This window comes from Lagopus leucura, unplaced genomic scaffold (assembly GCF_019238085.1).
Source record: "Lagopus leucura isolate 7727_CA_CO unplaced genomic scaffold, USGS_WTPT01 Super-Scaffold_73, whole genome shotgun sequence".
Classification (NCBI taxonomy): Eukaryota; Metazoa; Chordata; class Aves; order Galliformes; family Phasianidae; genus Lagopus; species Lagopus leucura.
This window is the reverse complement of record NW_024962252.1, coordinates 88,357,311-88,376,435: the sequence shown is the minus strand read 5'-3', so window position 1 is coordinate 88,376,435 and position 19,125 is coordinate 88,357,311. Positions and strand designations below refer to the sequence as shown.

The window sequence follows — 19,125 nt, the reverse complement described above, 5'->3', positions numbered from 1 at the left end:
TTAGCAGACTCATCAGGCAGCATGTGCCTTCTGAGCAAACTGGAAACAGCCAAGTTGCCACAAGCAATCCGTAGCCTCACTCTGAGAAGTAAAGCAGATTTCAAACTGCTCCCCTTGAACAATAGCACAAATATCTCCCATCTCTAGACAGAAGGGATTTGGCTACTTCCTGTTTTGCCTAAAGAAGATTTATAGCTGATCATCATACAATAAGTGCTGGGTAAGGCTTATTAATCCTTCCAAACCCACTTCACATTAGTGACTAATTCGAACTTATTTGGTGCATAAATCACAGGGTACGAAAGCATTACATTTCCCCTCCTCTTTGGCTGCAATTCTGAATCCTTGAGGGTGTTCTTTTACAACCCTCTAATCTATTTATGTGGCTCCAAACACACTGAGCTGAATTCTGTTTCATAATCTCCCTTCTTGCTCATGCAGCACTTTTCCTCTCCCCAGCTCCTAGCTTTCAAGTGTCCCACTTTGTAGTGCGCTGCCCTCCAGTGAGTTCTCAATATTAAAGCTCAAATCCAGCTCTAAAAGCAGCTCCTGCCCAAAGCTTGCTTAGTATTAAGAGTCATCAGCACTACTGAAGCACAGAAGATATGAGATTAATTAAGGCATTTGCAAGGTGGGATGCGTAAGGAAAAGCTCAGCAATTTCAGCTTCATTTTCATACAAATAGTCTGGACACATTAAAAATACAGAACAGGTTATAAAGATTATTTTTCTTCATAGTCCGAAGGCTACAGCGTTCTCTAAAATAGAAAGAGAGGAAACGCACAGAAAGGTCTTCTCTTTATGCTGAAATTTACATAGGCAGAACCATCCACAAGAGCAGAACGCTTCCTCTGTGTTTAAATGGTAACACAGTCGGGGATTTCCGCCACTACTCAATTTCACAGCGGTATGGACCACAGTCCCTGATTCTCTCCAGTGAATCTAGATGTTGCTTTTACTATCTGTCTTAGAAATCCCCAGGTTTACATGTTTTCTAACACTTTCAGTGTCACTGTTGAGAAGCCTAGCTTAGTTAAAACAACACACGTAGAATAGAGGAGTTCCATGTTCTGAGAGATAATCAAGCTCCTATATGACCATGTGAAGTTATTATTCTGATGCTGCTGTTTTTATTCTTGTCAACCTACACATAAACCATATTGTCATGAGAAGTGAGGTTGCTCTTCCTGCAGCAACTAGCTGCAACTCTCTCAAACTCATAAATCATGTGATTTGGTACACGGTTAGAAGTTGGCATCTATCATAAATACACCTTGTCATGAGAGCAACAGGCTCTTCAGCTTCCTCCACAGGGTTGCTTAGCTCCTTGCCTCAGAGCGTGCCATTACAATTGACCAATCTGATCTGCACATAGAACAAAATCGTCAGTTAATCCAGTCTTCAACTCATTTGAAGATATTATATCACAGTGAGCTATTCCAGAGATTCTCTCTACTAAAAGAGATTAATATGACTTGCTCTCTTTTGTGGTCCATATTTGTCTTGCCTCAGCTTTTGTATAGGCTCTCCATTAGACCAACTAGTGCACTACGACCAACATTTTCTCCCTACCTTACTCTTTCCATTTTGACTTAGACACAACTCAAAGTGAGTTAAAGTGTGACTGCAAAAGCAACTCCCAGTTGCTTCACAGAGTAAGCAAGCACGGATGGAAATACCAGAACTGTAGCTACTTCCAGCAGCTTCCACCCAAGCACTGTATATACCTTTGTTCATTTGGAATAAAGAGACAACCATAGTCTGCACAGGGTTTGAGAACTGGGAAGCCACCTGCACCAAGAAAAGTGACGTGCTGGTCTTTCAAATATCAAGGAGTATCCAGGAGAAATCTGGCTTCAGATTTATACCTCATTCTTCTCTGCCCTTCATATCTGTGAATCTCAAAGTGTCTCACAGAGCAGATCAATGTTATTATTCCTGATTTACTTGCCCAAGGTCATCCAGCACAGACACAAGCTGAACCGCAGTGCTCCAAAATGCTGCTCAGAACCATGCAGGTCATGCACTCTCCCTTAAATAAGCATTAGCATGATGTTCTTACCATAAATATGGAGTCATAATATCAATCTAAAACTAAGTTTCTAAGATAAATGGAAATAAGATAAAATATAAATTAAATAGGAAGCAACATATCTGAATTGCTTTTTTAGGCATCTGTCTTGAGATTTGCAGCACAGAAATAACATCTCTCTGACATCACAAGTATGCAGTTCTGTGCGTTGAGAAAAACCTGCTGTTTATTTGGATCTTTTGAAGTCTAGTATCAATATAGCTTCTTAGTCCCCAGAGTGTCCTCAAGGTTTGAGATGTATATTTTTAACTTCTGCGCTTACTGACATTCCATTCATGCTACTTGGCTGTTACTCCCCATCAGGGCTTCATCAGCTATCGCTCTGATTTTGGCACCACTGGGATTATTTGCTTTACCATTTCCTAAATGTCTGCATGAGGAGGTGTGGCCTGCTATGCCAATTAGCTCACCCACACAAAACCTGTGTTAACTTCAGAGCTAAGGCTCCTAGCATGCATTCCCCTATCAACACAACCAGCATAAACCAAAGAAATGATGGGTGAAGGCAGCACTCAGAACAGCTTTATGTGCCACATTTTACACACCTGGCTGCCCACATACCACTGTACCTACAGCCACTCAGTGATCTCAATTCCATGCAGCAAATTGTCCTCTCCTCCAGAACCCAGACAACCACAGCACACTTCTGCAAGCCCTGCAGAACACATGCACACCCTGGTAGGAAGAAGGGAGAAAGCCTGTGGGGATGTCACAAAAACACTTAATTAGTTCATAATTTATACTGATGTGGGATTCAAGGATGCTGTCTGTGAAGTACAGATGGTACCTGTCAAATAAAGTCTCTAATGTATGCTGCTTTTAATGAGACAAAGAAGATTCGGGGCTTCATGGGAATGGTGTTTTCTGCTGCCATCAGAAATGAAATGCAGCCAGGGATCAAGAGTCCTCAAAAAAGCTCTGCTTGAGTCCTTCATGTTTCACACCTTAATGGTGCACTGAACAAGAAGATTATTACATGAAACTTGAATTCAGTCTCGTTGGCAATGGTTCTGATACAAATAATTATTCCTCCAGCAAAATCTTTGTTCTGTTTGACATCACTTATTCACAATATATCCATCCTGATTCATATGGTAAAGTACCAGTACAAGTGAAGCCTGGCATTGCTGGGAGTTGCTAACTGTTCACAGTGAGGCACAAAGAATAAACGCAATTTGGAAGTTGACACTGTCCAAGTCATTGCATGCTGTCCCTAAAATGCAAAGAAGAGATGTAACTTCTACACACTAACCAAGTTGGCAGAAGCACAGAAAACATTTTTTTAGCTGCCATAAAGACCCACTGAAACAAGAGCTTCCCAAATCTCTGCAGGTATGTCTGTGACTTTTCCATCATCAGCAGCCTGCTGCTTAGGGAAGCAGAGCATTAGGCTTTCTTTAAAGGTATTTAAAAGCCCCTCTGTTCACTTTCAGCTATTCATCATGGTCATTTGAAGTTCTTTTGCACCCCTCCTTCTTCTTTCTCACATCTGGTGCTGCACGTTACTATACTGCAACCATAAATAACAAATCATATGGCAATATCGGATGTTCAGTCCCAGTGTCCTCATAACCTCCATCTAGCCACCACCACAAATGTACATGAGAAGATGATGGCTGCACAGACTTCTCTATTCTGAAACACAGCTTCTAAATAGTACATAATTAGCAGGGCAAGAAGGACCTATGCTAAACAGCATGTTTTAAAAATATTTCTTCCCTCAGTGAGTATGATTGCATTTAGAACTACAGAGCAGATGAGATTTTAAAATAATACCTTATAAAGGAATGACTTCTGACAATTTTTGGTCTCTTGGCAAAATCTGGCATTTGCACCTTCCATATTCAAGAAGATAAAGAGAGAGAAGGCTATTTTTAATTGCCTTTGTTCCATACATAAGATGAAAGGAACATTTATTGTCCCAACACGTGAACTTGTTATAAGGTTACACTAATCATATCAGTGCTCTGTACCTACCGAGCATTTCTGCACAAGCATATGATATTCCAACAGTTCTCAGCCTTTACTGTGCAAGCATACCCTATTCTGTGATTGATTTGTCTGATGGGAGGGAAACTGTAATCAGTTCTGCAATTTATCCAAATACAATCGAAATTATGCTGACAGCATCAGCCCTGTTGCCTTCCATTTCTGTCTTCACCAGAAGCTTATTACTGCTGGTGTACAAATTTCTCTGAAAAACAGGCTTCTTAAATTTAAGAGTAGACTTCAAGAAAACAGAGGTTTGGCCAACGGTTACTAAACCATTCTTTAAATGAATGATTACAGAAGATGGTATTTCCAGTATTGTAGATAAAGTATGAGCAGCTATGAACACTTTGAAGTCCAGAATGTAGCTCTGCAACCTACTCAAATCTCTCAATACATTTGAGGAGAAAAAAAATCTCTTGTGAATAAATACATCAGGACCTACCTCCTCCATAAAAGCTGTTTATGGTTAATCATTAATGATAAATAATTTGTTCTGGGTATTTTCTGAAGATGTTTTGGAGTTTCAGTGTCTTGAAGACAAGTACCACCGCAGTGTTTACACACCAATGAAAAAAACATTCCAGTTCCACAATTCACAAATCCATACCAACCTGGTTTCCCACAAAGCTTAAAGTAAGTGAATCAGAAAAGCTTGTCTTCATCCCTATGCTTCCCAGTGAGGCCATGAGAAATCTTCTCAGTACTCTCAGGAGACATTAGGCTCTTACCTTTCTTCACTGCACACCCATGATTTCTCAACCTCATTTTACTGAATGCTGACTTGTAAAACTTGCCTTGCAGGTAGAAAGCTACCTGAACACCCAGACAGCAAACTAAATCTAAACAAAAAGGCAGAAACAATATAATACAGTACACCTTTTGCCTCCCTCTTACCAAGGGTGCACTCAGGGGTTAAACTGGACTACAGTGAAAGAAATCACTGGTGAAGGGTTCATTTATTTACATTCCTGTTAGAAAAGCCTGCAAAGGCATACATCAACAGAAACAAACCATTTTAGTACATTCATTGACTGAACATCCATCAGTGTACGTGACCTATGCCAACATGTATTAGGAGTGACAAGATGTTACTACTGTAGTGCCAAAGGACAAGAGGGCAGGAGAAGGAACAAAAGGGAGTGTTGATCCCCTCCTTAACAATGAGCCCCTATTTCCTTTCACTGCACCTGAGCTCCAAGGCTTCAAAACCAATGAACTTTCCTTGTTGAGCACTAACAGATAGGCTGTGGTTTGCCTCACACTTGGTGGTATACTAACCCTTGGTGGTATGCTGCACTGTTTCCTTCAAAGGAGCCCTTCCTCTTACAGCATCTCTTGACTCCTGTATCACTTCTGCTAAATAAATGACATCACCTTGCTCAATCAACCACATGCAGCTTTACTCCTTCCCCCTTCCTTCCTACTGTTTGCACTCACTGTTTATTTTTTTAAGCACCTCATCCCCCTATTAATCCACCAGACAGTACAAAAGACTCATTTGTGAGAGAGAGAGATTAGAGCTGTAAGCACTCAGTCTCACTGTGAAACACCTGCTTCATTCAAACAACCAGAGGAAAAAAGCAGTGAATTGAACAAACTGCTGGTGGAAATGGATCTGTGAGCAAACTCCTACTGTGAGGAGAGTTACCAAACTCTGGACGCTGCTTTTCTTACCCTCTTCAGTCAGTATTGCAGAAAACACATACAGCATCTACAACAGCAAATTCACATGCCTGCAACGCTGGTAGGCTCCTGACAGATTGTGTGCCTGCTCTTCAGCTCTTAACAGAGTGCAGAAACCTGTGAACTATTTACTTGAAACACTGCCTGAAGTTATTTTCTTTATTCTATTTTCCTTTGTCTGGAATTTAAATTAGAAGGGCCAACACCGTCTTAAATTGGAACTATATCAACCAGCTTCATTTCTGATATTCCTTCAGCACCAAGACAGGATCTTTCCATTGAAGCCTCCAGTATATTGTTGAGATGTGGACAAATGCTTTGCATTTATTCTTCCAATAGCACCAAACACTACCCCAATTTTGAAACGTAAGTATTTGAAGAGAGCATGAAAATCATTTGAACTTTCCTAATCATTTTTTTCAATCATATAAATGTAACACCAGTCTTCAGCAATGTCAACACTTACAGAAAGGGTCAGTAGATTGATGGCTGCTGGATTTATCTTCACGGAAAAGAGGTAAGTGACAATATACCAACAAAAATACCAAGTGGCATAGCATGGCTCTGAGTCATTCTCTTTCTCTTATGAAATGAGAGAAAATTACACACCAAACAGATTGCATAAGCACCACGGGCAGTAACTAAAGCTGGAAGAAGGCCAGGCTACGTTAATAGCTGCTATTTGATCTAGTTCAAGATCCCTAAGCACCCAATACCCGATGAAGTCAGAGGAAAGGCTCCTATCAATTTCAAGAGGTGCTGTACAAGGCCCAACTTGATCACCAACCAACATATGGCGTGTGGAACAAGGAACAGAGCTGACACTACAGCAATTAAGTTCACCACAAACAGCGGTAACATTCCCACTAACCATATTTCAAAATTGATCAGTTTTTTCTCTTTCCAGAGGAATCTGGCCTCCTGAGCACTGTTAAAGCTCTGAAATAAATGGAATTACTCAAGGAATAATGTATCACTAAATCTGAATATTTATGGTAAAATCTACCACAGCAATTTAGTGAAATCCAAGAATTCTGCACAAAAAAATCAGCAATGCAAAAACAGATCTTCAACTGATATAAATCAGCTGTTTGTATTTTAAAGTGAAGGGGTCGTAATTTGCAAGAAAACTACAGCTTGTCATTTTCAAAATGAAAACATTTTACAACATCTACAGCTAAGAGAAGACTCTTGCTTTTGTTTTCTTACTGCATAATAATAGCTCATTTCTGTTGCCTCAAAATGCATTTTTTTTTATACTTGCTACAAAACTGCAGGCATCACAAGACATTATTTAGGTGCCAGATGGTTTTAAGTTCTGCTGCTTAGATATTTGTAGCCGATGTGAGGAGCTGCCAGAGGAAACGAAGCACGTATTACATAAGGATGTTTGTCCACAAGCGCAATGTAAAGCACATCTTTCTTAGTCCATCCTTTTTTTTTTTTTTAATCAATTCTTTTACCAACACATAGCAACAAATGTTTTTCTGTGTGTAATGCCTGTACGTGTATGTAGATGTATACCTGTATCTATCTCCATATATTGTTCCAGCAATAGTCGCCCTTTCACACGGCTCATCAATAGCGGGCTTTACTCACCTGACGGGCAGCGTGCCACAGGCCCATGCACTCTGTCAACGCCTCTTATCTGCTCTCATGCCTGTCTTCAGATCTGTTGTTAGCAGAGGCTGGAGCTCTGTCTCCTGCTAAACACAATAAAATTAAAGCTGTAATTAGTTGCCTGCTCCGGACAGCCAGGCTGCATTCCACATCCAGAGCCAGCGCTGGAGTGACGGGCCATGGGGACAGCATGTGGCCCAAGGGAAGAAGGTGAGCCCCGAGGCTCTGAGCAATGCAGGCTTCACACAGAGCCGTCCGGCAGCTCCGCTCTTTGTTCCCACAGTGTGGAACCCCTTCTGGCCACCTCTGCGTGACACTTTGTCTGCCCGTGAAGCTTTTCTGGACTGCAGGGGAAACATAAATTCTGATACACAGAGGCTGCCACAGTTTGATTCAGGCCCTCCTGCTGGTGCTTGCTGGGCTCCTTTCCCCCACATGAAGCCATCTCACCATGCAAGCACACTGCCTGCAGCAGGTGCTGGGGCTGGATGGAGCCACACAGCACGGGCAGCCCTGGCCTCTCCTCACAGCACCTGCACAGGGAGCACCCATCTCCACTCAGAAATGGGAGGAATCAGCCACAAATCCTGCAGATTTTTGAAGAAATTAACCACAAACCCTGCCATTTCTGACAATTTTCAGGGAAGCCCTATTCCCAGGCATCAGCAAATTGCTCCCTTTGCACGAGTGTCAATTCCCAGTCACGACACTGACTCCTGTCAATCCAGTCCCTTAGTTGTAATGCTTAGTCTAATGTAGTCGAGGAAATGCCTCAATTCTAAACTTTTAGCAGAAGTCTAATTTCAACAATGCCATTTTTCAGTCAGTACAGATGATCTGTTTTAACTAGCAACCTCAAGCAAGCAGCTATGTGCAATGAATTAGCAGCACGCAGTCCCACTACATACATGTTCAAAAAAGTATCTGCACATCAGCCAGCAGACCTGTCATTAGAGAAACTGTTCTTCAGCTTTGCCTCTAATGAAGCCTTAGTTCTGGCCAACCATTTGGCTCTCAGAGCCACAAAATCTACCTTCTTTGTGCTCACAAACGTTTCCACTGCTCCACCACATCTGGCACCGCAGGCTCCTCTCTGCCAACAAGGACATGGCCGTTTCACCATGATGCGAATCTGCATTAAATCCTAGACTGGAGGCTTGGGGCAGAACAGAAGGAATGGCCAATGCCCCACAGAGCAAACTTGCTTTGCTACAGACTAGCTGATCTCCCCTTGGTAAAAAGGACTATCGAGATCAGCAAGAACTGCAGGTACCTGCAGCTGCTGTTCTCTTCCGAACTTTGCCTACATATTTAACAAAGCAATTGAAAAAACAACACGGTTAATGGGACAAGGATGTGCATTGAAGGAGAAACGGATGACAGTTCACATCCAATTTAGCAAAACAGTGACGTTTACAACAAGTAACAGCTTTTCCCCAACATACGCTGGCACTTCCCTGCCTGTATCTGCCTTCTGCTGGATGCTGCCAGTTCCCAGCTTCTCCCGTCAGCACCAGGAGGCAGAACAAGGGCTGAAGGAGAAAGCAGTTGTGTCTGCTGCTCCTGAGATGGACACACAGCCTTTCAGAAGGTGCTCTTCTTTCTACTTGCTGATGGCAAAGCCAGCAGTTCAGGCACTACCACCTGCCTGCCCAGGACTGATGTTTTCAATATGTTTGGACAGCTCTTCTTCCCCAAACTGCTGGAGGGACACAGCAGATCCCAATCCCTGCTTCCAGTCAACCTTCGTTGGGCCAACATGGTTTAGCTGAGCTCCAACACTGAGAACATGTCAGTATGGGCATCAAACAAGCTCACACCGTGGCCAAATCAGGGCAGACGCTCACAAGGGAGGCCAAAAGACTATCCCAGAGTCTTTCTCCCTAAGGCTCCTCTCTGAAACAGCTGCAATGTATTTTCTGTAAGGAAAATAATGTATTCTTCCGTATGCTCAGAAATGCTGAACAGTTTCTGCTGATCGTTTCCAAATAATTTAGCCTGAAGCATACCTCAGCATGTATGATTTCAGCATGAATGGTAAAAGTTTAACAACATTAGAGGCTACTACAATGGAAATTGTTGGGCATCACTGGTTTCACTTATAACAATGAAACTCATTTGAAAGTTAGGAGCAGCTTGGTGCATTAGTTTTATATAATAAACACCTTTTTTCAGTACCAAATTGTTTTACAGAAACTGACTTCAGCTAAATATTTTGCCTGAGTTAATCTTGACTCATATATTTTTATTCTCACAGTATTGCCATATTTCATTGTTTCAACTCATACGTATATATTACATTAAAAAAATGTTAATATATACCACATGTGTACACTGTTATACCTTGCTCAGTATTATTATACCCTGTGATAATATAAAGTCAGAACTATCAGGTGTCACATTTTCACAGTTCATAATCAAAATGTTTTGATGCTTCCAAAGTAGAACTTCTCAGAATACCAAACTCACTGTGAGTGCTGAACTGCTGCCTCTCACACGCTGATGGGGTTTGCAGACTAATTCTGAAACTTAGTTCCAACAAAGCTCTACTTTCCAACCAATGCCACCAACGGCATGTAACACATAGATGACTACTCTGGGATACTAAAGTGCTCAAAAAAATAGCTCAGCATCTGTGAAAATAATGAGAAAAAATGGGAGCTAACATTCAAAATTGTGAGGGTTTTTATTTGTTTGCTTTTTAATATCAAACAACTTGGGACACACACACACAAAATAAGATTTAATTAGGAATGCTATCATCAGACAGTTCATGCCCGTCTTCCTGTTGTTCACCTGGGCTTTTTGCAGGGATTAATTAATTGAGGCCTTTCAACTTAACTAACTTGTTTATATACAAAAGCAGAACAGTGCTAACGCTAAGCTGGAAATTTTTCATGTTGTGTTGTTAAAGACTAGCAGGTCTCTCCCCAGACACCTGTGGCCTTCCCCAACGTTCTTTTATCACTGTCTGCATCCTCCCCCATCACCAAACCTAGGCGGCATTACCTAAATAACAGGGTTCATCAAACATCAATTGTGAGCACAAACATAAGACCTAAAGCTTCTACAACAAATGCAACACACAGCTGAAAATCAAACATTTCAAGAGCAGTAAGCCAGAAACCTAGTCTTGCAAAGCACTTCTAGAGGTCATTTTGGCATGGAAGGATTCTAAGGTCACTGCTAGAGTTGCCTGAGCGCTGCCTTAACGCATCATGCAGCAGAAACTGCCCTGGCTTTATCCTGTCCTCCTGTCTCATCAAGTTCTTGGTTTTCTTATGTTTGCCACCTCACTGCATGGGCAAGTCTGCTTCTCGGTTCCCCTTGCCTTACACCCTGGTGGCAACATGGCAAGGCAGGAACCTCTCTAGTGGACTTTAGGAACACAATGAGTAACATGGGGCACTTCACTAAAACAAACCACAGCTATTGGAAAGCATCCTGCCATCTTCATTATGCTGTTGATGAGGCCTTCATACCACATGTTAATTCAACCCCGTAAAGGTACATTTTGAATCAAACTCATAATGAAATACAAACCCCACATTCAAGTATTAGTATAGGGAAATAATACACATATAAATGTACATAAATACATTTATGACTACAATATTTTATAGACATCTCCCATAAGTAAATATACACTCCTCGCTCTGTAGTTTATTCACTGCAGGTTATTCCATACTCAGCTCCATGCAGTGCAGGCTGGTAACATTCACTGCTTCTGTTAACAATTCACGAAGCAAATAACTATCTGCACATTCTCCTTCAGGCTGCTAATAAGGTCCTCCAGTGCTCATTTTGCTAGTATTACCACACAGTCAGTTCCTTTTGGACTTAAAATAAATAATAATGATAATAATAATCTGAGAGAAAATAAAAACCATACGAGACAGCTCTTGCAGCTGGCATGAATCATCCAAACTCAGTCAGTGGGCCAGATCTTTACATGGTGTGAATGGTCACAGTGCCAAGGAAACCAAAGCTATTCTCCAGGGACCAACTAACCAACACTCTACTTCTCCTACTCCTGCTCAAGCTCATTCTCTTCATCTAATAGCAAGTACATGAATCTATCCCATCCTCTGAGCTAGTAATTACTGTTATTAAGATGATTAAGATATTATTAAGATATAATATTTAGATAACCACAAAGTTGTGGTTATCTTGGAAAAAGACATCTATCTGTAACTACTTTTGCAAACTCTTCCGTAGAGGAGCAACACCTTTCTTCTGGTTGTTTTTTTCAGGGAGAGGGAGGCAGATGAAAGAGAGATGCCTGTTCTAAACAGCATCAGCTCTGATGGCAATAGAGACAGACAGAGCTCTCTTGGACACCTGGGTCAGGTACCTTCTCCCTACCAGGTAAACAGCACTGTGCTCAAATCTCCTTTCCATCTGTATCCACATAATTGCTACATCTTCTCATGTGCGCTTGAGGCTTTTTGGGCAGGTCTGTTGTCCGGCTCTGCTACAGAATGGTTTAAGTTAGCAATTCCCTGTGTATCGGGGTGGTAAACGATGTCTTAACTTATCATAGCGTGCTGTTTCAGAAAGCTTAATAAACTGGACTGAACAACAGCCTAAAAAAGGAAATAAAATATTTAACAGGCTGGTATTTCTACCCCCTTCTGCTTTCTAAGAAAGACAAAATAAAAAACAAACAAGCAGCACTACAAACCAGAGTGCGCACACAGCTCTCCCCGCAAATGCTTCCCCATTAACTCAGTGTTTGACTGCATTACCTATGAACTAACATGGTTTCAATTTAGTTTCTTATTAATCTTGGGCATTTCTTTCAACTGCTATTTTAAAAATAGAAACTTCATGTTGAACATTTTAATAGCAATAAGTTTCAAAGGCAACAAGCTGCTGTACTGATTTTTTTTCCAAAAACTTTATTGCCAGATGTAAGTACTTGAGATTATTGATATTCTTTGTTTTCCCACAGGTTTCTCATTTCCTTATTAAACAACATATCTGTATTTAAGCAGCTCCACGAAAGTTTAGCGAGGTCCACAAGAAATCACTGCTCACCAGCCCACAGATCCATCTCACCTAACTTCAAGGCACTTCAAACTGCTTAAATTAGGAATTAACCTGCAGTGAACTATCCCATTATACAGTGAAACAGACTACAGCACCATGAAGACTGTAAGTGCTTTCATCCCACCTAAATTCTGAATTGTTTTCTAGAACTAACTATTTTTCTCCACCAATTCTCCACCAAAAAAGGGATCCTACAGCCACAGAAGGACTTAAGATAAGCAGTTATCTAAGGATCAAACAAAAACTGGAATGAATCCAGACTTTGGGGGGTCCTCAGTGCTATCAGTAAACAAGCAGAGGACCTGCTGAGAGAACATTTCAAGCCCATGTATATTAGCTTAAATCAAGTTTAAATCAAGATAGTAACACTACTGTGGTTGACCTCATCTGAAGTACTGTTCAAGTGGTCTTTAGGTAATATCAAAAGTCAAATGAAATAAACAGAAAAGCAGCTACAGTTTTGGTAGGCTTTGCTGCACATCAGTTTTGCATATAGCTCTGCTCAGCCTTGTCCCTTCCTTGCAAAGAAAATCGTGAAACCAGACCACAGAAGCCACAGGTAGCTTAACCACTGACTTCACAGAGAGAATAACTGAATCCTTCCTGTGTAGAGACAAATCTATTTTCCACGTGGGAAAATACGGGAATATAAAAAAAAGAGAGAAAAAAAAAAAAAAAAAAAAAAAAAAAAACCAGTGAATTTTCATCCATCACTTTCTGAGTCCGGGGAGATGGCAGTGAATAGTAGCAACCCTGGGGAACTAAAGGAAATCTTCGCATGCAGCTGTTAAGCACTGAGCGGGTTATCAGCGATCACGTTACTTTTAGCATTTTATTAGCACTTGAAGAGATTCCTCCCCACTCACTTCTGATAGTTCCCATCTCTTCAAAGAGACTGCCGCTATACAAGCCAGGGATTCAGGATCCAGCACAGCTTCTTCCACCAGCACTAGCTCTGCTCGGAGCCTGTGGCCCTGCCCCCATCACCTCCAATAACTCATTCCCACCACCTGCCAGGCGTTTCCGCTCCTTCCTTGTGCTAAACGCCAAATCAGCTGTTTATGTAGCTGTGCTCTGAAGGAGCAGAAATTTCCAGTGAGGAGATGGGAGCAATAATTTTGTTTTCTATCACTGTTTCCAAACACTTGCCAGGAGTCCTTACGAGGTAAAATAAACAACTCAAAACTCAAGCAGATTTCTTAGTGCATGGCTGGGACAGGTAAAGGGAGTATTAAAGGACAGAACTTTCTAGAGTATAAAACAGCATCTAATGGAGTCTGACCCAAAGTCCACTGGAAGTCAGTAAGTAGACTCCTGCTGAATTCAGTGAGCATTGGATCTGTACTACAAAACCAGACAGCTGCAAAAGCTGCTACAGTGAAAGGAAAACGTGCTCTGAAGGAACAGTGTCCTCGTGGCTGAAGTACTGGCATGGTTTCAAGAAACTTCTGTTCAGTGTTCAGCTCCACCATTCCTGACCCTTTGCAAATAATTCAATTCCTCTGGAAATCAGCTTCCCTTTCACACGGTAGGTAGCTCATCCAATCTGCTTAAGCATGCTGAAATTTAGGGACATCTGTGAGAAGAAACAATTTCATTGAGAGACTCACCAGCACCATCCCAGAGGATATGGCTCTCCTGCCATGGACCCAATAAGGTCTGTTTCCCCTGCAACCCAGTACAACAGTGAGTGTTCAACATGTATCCTAGTTCCCTTCAGGTTTCTCCTTATCTAGCTGGCCAGCCATTGAAATGGATGGCTAACACAGCACAGAGGTCAATGCATGTTGGCAGGTTCTGTTGAGATCCAAGTTCTTGTGTCCATCTTAAAAGATACGGCTGTATAACTCCAATCCAGCCAAGCAGATGAACATTTACCTAACCCTTGAGCATACGAACAGGACTATAAAAGTCAAGGTAACACAAACATAATTGCTTTCCTGGATGGAAGACCTGGGAGAAGTAAGCTGTGTTTTCCTGGAGAATCAAGGAAGCCAGTCAGTCTTAATATTATTTGCACGCTTGCCAGCATGTCCTCCTCCCAGCAGTCAGGCTTTTGGCAGTTAAATGCAAACCATCTATTGTAATATTATTCTTCTGTGTAAGAAACAAGCACAAGAAACACTTTAAACTATCCAAGCAAAGGCACAAATTCAACCTCAGAATTTAAATTCTAAAATCATTTCACAGCACAGAAAGATCAAACTACAAATAAGCTGCAAAAGACATTACTAACTTAACATTCCATTATTCCTTTTTTCCGAAGTGTGATTCTTTTCCTCAAGCCAAGCATACTTTGCTGGGACCAAACTTTCACAGTAGATTTCCTGTGCTGTGGAATTGATGAGATAAAGCAGTTACTCAGGACTAACAAATCACTTCATTAAAGAAACCCCTTCATAAATATTTTCAACAGCAATTAACATCCTAGCGTAAGGAACTCATTTTGTGCTACATTCCTTGATCAGGCAAGATCTCCCTCCTAACATCATGATTTCAGGAGATGGTCTTGATTTTGAAGGAAAGAAAGAACTTTGACTCTTGTCATTGCCTCCACATTAGCTATTTTCATTCTTTTAGGCAGGAACAGTCAAAGGTTGGACAGAGCTGCTTGCCCTCAGTTCTCAAGCCACATGAAAAATGGACTGTCCAGTGTTTTTCTAGCTGTTTCATAAATCTCAGGGGAGCCAAGATAACTTACTGCATTTCTTCTTAGCAGAGGTGAACAAAAGCATGCCCTCACCTGGGGTCCAGGCTGCTTCTAATCTATATCCTCATTTTGCCAGCATTTTATGAGAAAGGTCAATCCTGGCAGGTAGAGAAGGTAGAAAGTAGAACTACAAAACTTGAAAAGTTCTGGGTTGTTTTTATTTCCCTTTGCCTCACGTTAAGGGCCTGCCTGTGAAGTTAACAATATGCTAAGCTGTAGTGCATTAGTCAGCTACAGCACATCTCCAAGGCTGTTCAAAATCCCAGAGTCAGTGTGGTCCCTGGTGAAGCAAGATCCAAAGCAGAAACTCAAATGATGTTGCAGGAGGTTACTTGGTGACTTTCATTCTGCACATGTTAAAATATATGTCCTATTAAGACACAGTATAAAGGCAGCATTTTGAAATCGTAACGTTAAAAGATATGTAATTTTTTTCAGGTGTTTTTTTTTTAAACAGGTTTAGTTCTGCTACGGTTGAAATGAGTATTCTCTTCTTGTTTATTTGAACAATCCAATATTACAATGCAATAAAAATACAATATGTTGGAAGAGAAAACAGACAAATCATTCCAATCCAGTGTTAGTTTACCAATTAAATTACGCCTAAATATTTTATGGGGTACTAACCTTATAAAATAAGCCAATGAATAATCATAAGGGTGCAATTCTTCAAGATATTTCCATGTTTAAAAAGACCCTCCATTTCTGTAGGGAAAATTCAGAAGTAGCTAAATAAATGTGAGTAGATGAACTGATTATAAAAGGCTTACTGAACTGGAGTAACAATAATGCCTCAGTCTTCAAAACACAGAAAGCAAATGCAATTTTACATTAAAGATCTGAAAACAAACTCAAGGCTAATATTTTCAGGGGAAAAAAAAACTTTGATCTCTTTTTCTTTCCGGGGGGGAGCCAATATCAACATGAGTGATTTTGTACTATATTCAGGGGTCTTTATGTGGGTTAATAATGTTAAAGTTATTCCACTACTTTTTCAGACTTTTCTGGAATCAGCTCCTTGGTGAAAAAGGGCCCTATTGAAGACTCCTGAATTTGCATAGCATGTGCAAGACATTTAGATTTATGTTCCATGTTGAGTTGGTGTGTTTAGAGTTTACTCAGGCATATGCAATTCATTGGCTGTATTGTCATCCTCACAATGAACAAGTACACTCACTTCATCTGCAAGAAATACAGCTTTAAATGTAGAAAATTAAATTCCCACAAGAAAATGTGTTCCATGAAAATTTCCGTCAGTAAAATCTTAGCTCAAACATACTGAGGTTGAGAGATTTTGATTTATGCTGAGCCTGCCTAGGTGCAGTGCTACTTAGCTAGCAAAACCATGAAGTCATTCGAAAATGGCTCCTTTGAAAGTGCTCATCTAGTGACAGCTATTTACATTGCAGTTCCCTGAGAAACCTTTGGCTGTCTTGATTCTTTTGTACTCAGTGATTTTGGCCACAGAAACCAGCAGACCTTGCCTTGAAGACTTTACAAACCTTATAAAGGAATCATAATCATCTTGAAAACACAGAGAAAGGTGACATCAGTGATGAAAAACTGAACGCATTGAAATACAGAGACCAGAAACCACAGAAATTACCCACCCACTCATAGATTCCACTCAAATCAGATCCCAGACCCCATGTCAGATATGTGACTCACATCATCCTTATTGCTAGCTGGGAGACGCACTCACGTGTAGCAGCAGTGTGCTTCACAATGTCTGTAATGCAGGGTTTCCCCAGAAATTTTAGTGCCAGACACAAAAATTATCTGAAGAAATCTGCTGTCAATGGGTCTGGTTTGATACTGGTGGGACATCATAGTTCACTTCTCACTTACTGACACAAATAGTTTGTTGGAACTGATGTCCAAAATGGCACTAACATTGGCACCTTAAGTCATTTTCTGGTCCTGGTAATATGTAACATACCTGGGACAGGGTGAAGTTTCTAGTATGACCACAGCTCTGTCCCATGGCAGATCACTAAATCAGTTTGGCTGTTATGGCTGCCAAAGGAAATGCAGAGGGAATATAGCTGCCGTCACCATGTATGTCAGAGCAACGCACAGCAGAGAGAAGATTCATTCAAAGTAAAGGAGAATATTGGCTCAAGAAAAAAGCAGTATCTACAGCCATGAAAGAATTTGGGCAGAACGATTAGAAGATGAGTCACCAGAACAGCCTGGGGAGCTGTTTGGACAGAGAATTCCAACAATCAGTGATGGAGGTTTGAAAAGTTTATGATTTTACAGTGCAGGACCCATGACGACAGCAGAAGGCTGGATTTCCATCTCAGTAGGACCTATCCACTCCTTTTCCTGCATTCTTTCTAAATCCCTGATCCTGCACCACTACACTGAGTAAAGGATTTGCCACTAGTTTCAGTAGGATCGGTTCAGCTACTGCAGAACACGTACTTTCTACAAGGCAAGAGAAAAGAATTCAGAGACCATGAAGTACTGATTACTTTGTGCTTTTCATTTTTTTCATTCTTTCATTAAGAATTTAGTATTTGTTTTCTTACTATTTCATTAAGCCATAAAACTTTCCTTCAGGCCATTAGCCTTTTCTTCTAAAAGCATTGGCTAATTTAGCCATGAAGATGGTAGTCCAGAGAATAACTTCTTAAGAAGTTATGGGAAGATATGGGACATACGCATTGCAACGTGCTTTTTAACTGCTTCTGTCTTTACTGAGGTGTATCCACCAAAGCCTACAAGGAGATTGGATCAAAATGGATTATCTACAGATACGCGTCATGATGGAATGTACAAAAAAAAATTAAAACAAGGATAATGCATCTGTTCTGAACTCCCATCATTTTGGATCCAAATGAAACCGTTCCCCCAAGTTTCTAATAACATAAGCATTTCAGATGTTCAGCACCCAGTGAAAAAACAGCTTTACCTTTAAATAGAGTTGCCTGCTATGAACAGAAATAACAGCATTAAAGACACTGGGGGACTACTTGCTTCTTTATCTACTGCAGAATCACTCCAGATCATTTATTTACCTATTAGTCACCTGCATCATTTAGAGCTGTTCTTCTGTGAATAAGTCTATGTGATTATTTTCTAACTAGACAAAATAAATCAAGAGGGAGGATATAGGGATATGACTGCTCTAACAGATTTGGCTTATGGGATGGTAAGGTGGTAGCTCTCTGTCCAAGGAGCTTGCCATCACACCCTGTACCTGCTTAGTTTTAATAAAATGCAGTTTACTAACTTCTGCTCTTTGATGCAAGTCTATAGAACATTTGTTTTTCTTTTCTCTTGTATTTAGAGCCAAAAGCTTCAATAAATACAATCTTTTAGAAGAAAGCACACTAGTCAGTACAGCCTTGGAGAAACCCCCAGGTAAAACAATGCAGATTTCTTGAAATAAGCCTGTTTGCAGTACACATGAAAAGAGAGCCACAGCAAGCATTTCAGTGACTGAGTATAAACACATGCGATGAAATAATGTCATTAAATATCAAAGCCAGAATTATTTATAGGAACTGTATGCCAGATATCAGTATTGTCTCAAGCAGCAACTGCTGTGTTCTGAGCTAAAAATGCAAAACAAAGCTAGTAATCTTTAGTATAAGTATTTTTCATTACAGCTCTCTCTGCATTTTTAGGAAGTGGCAACCCACAGCACTATCTACCTGTGAATCATTACGCAGGTTACAAAAAACAAAATCAAGGTACAATGAACCATTACCTGGCTTGACTTGGCTTAGAGACTGAGATCTCCAGCAAAGAATAAGTGTGGACACCTGATAAAGAACACGCACCACTGCTCTCACATCACAAAATCTGGTGACTGTATTAGCTCTATGTTTACAGCTTTCTCCTAAATTTGATACCATACCACTGAAGTATGTACTAATCTCCCTGGCCTCCGAATATAAAGCATGTGCCAATCCTAAAATATATTTTATTCTCTTCCTGATCACTAATGAAGAAATCATACCATCTA

The 19,125-nt window shown here is 40.7% G+C and overlaps 1 long non-coding RNA gene across 1 annotated transcript in view; it reads right to left on the bottom strand.

The window, feature by feature from the left end:
• The window catches only part of LOC122184080, a 115,997-nt gene that overhangs the window by 12,636 nt on the left and 84,236 nt on the right, over positions 1-19,125 (bottom strand). Inside the window, exon 3 of the long non-coding RNA XR_006180478.1 lies at positions 7,367-7,473. This is a non-coding gene — a long non-coding RNA (uncharacterized LOC122184080). The remainder of the gene's footprint in view (positions 1-7,366; positions 7,474-19,125) is intronic.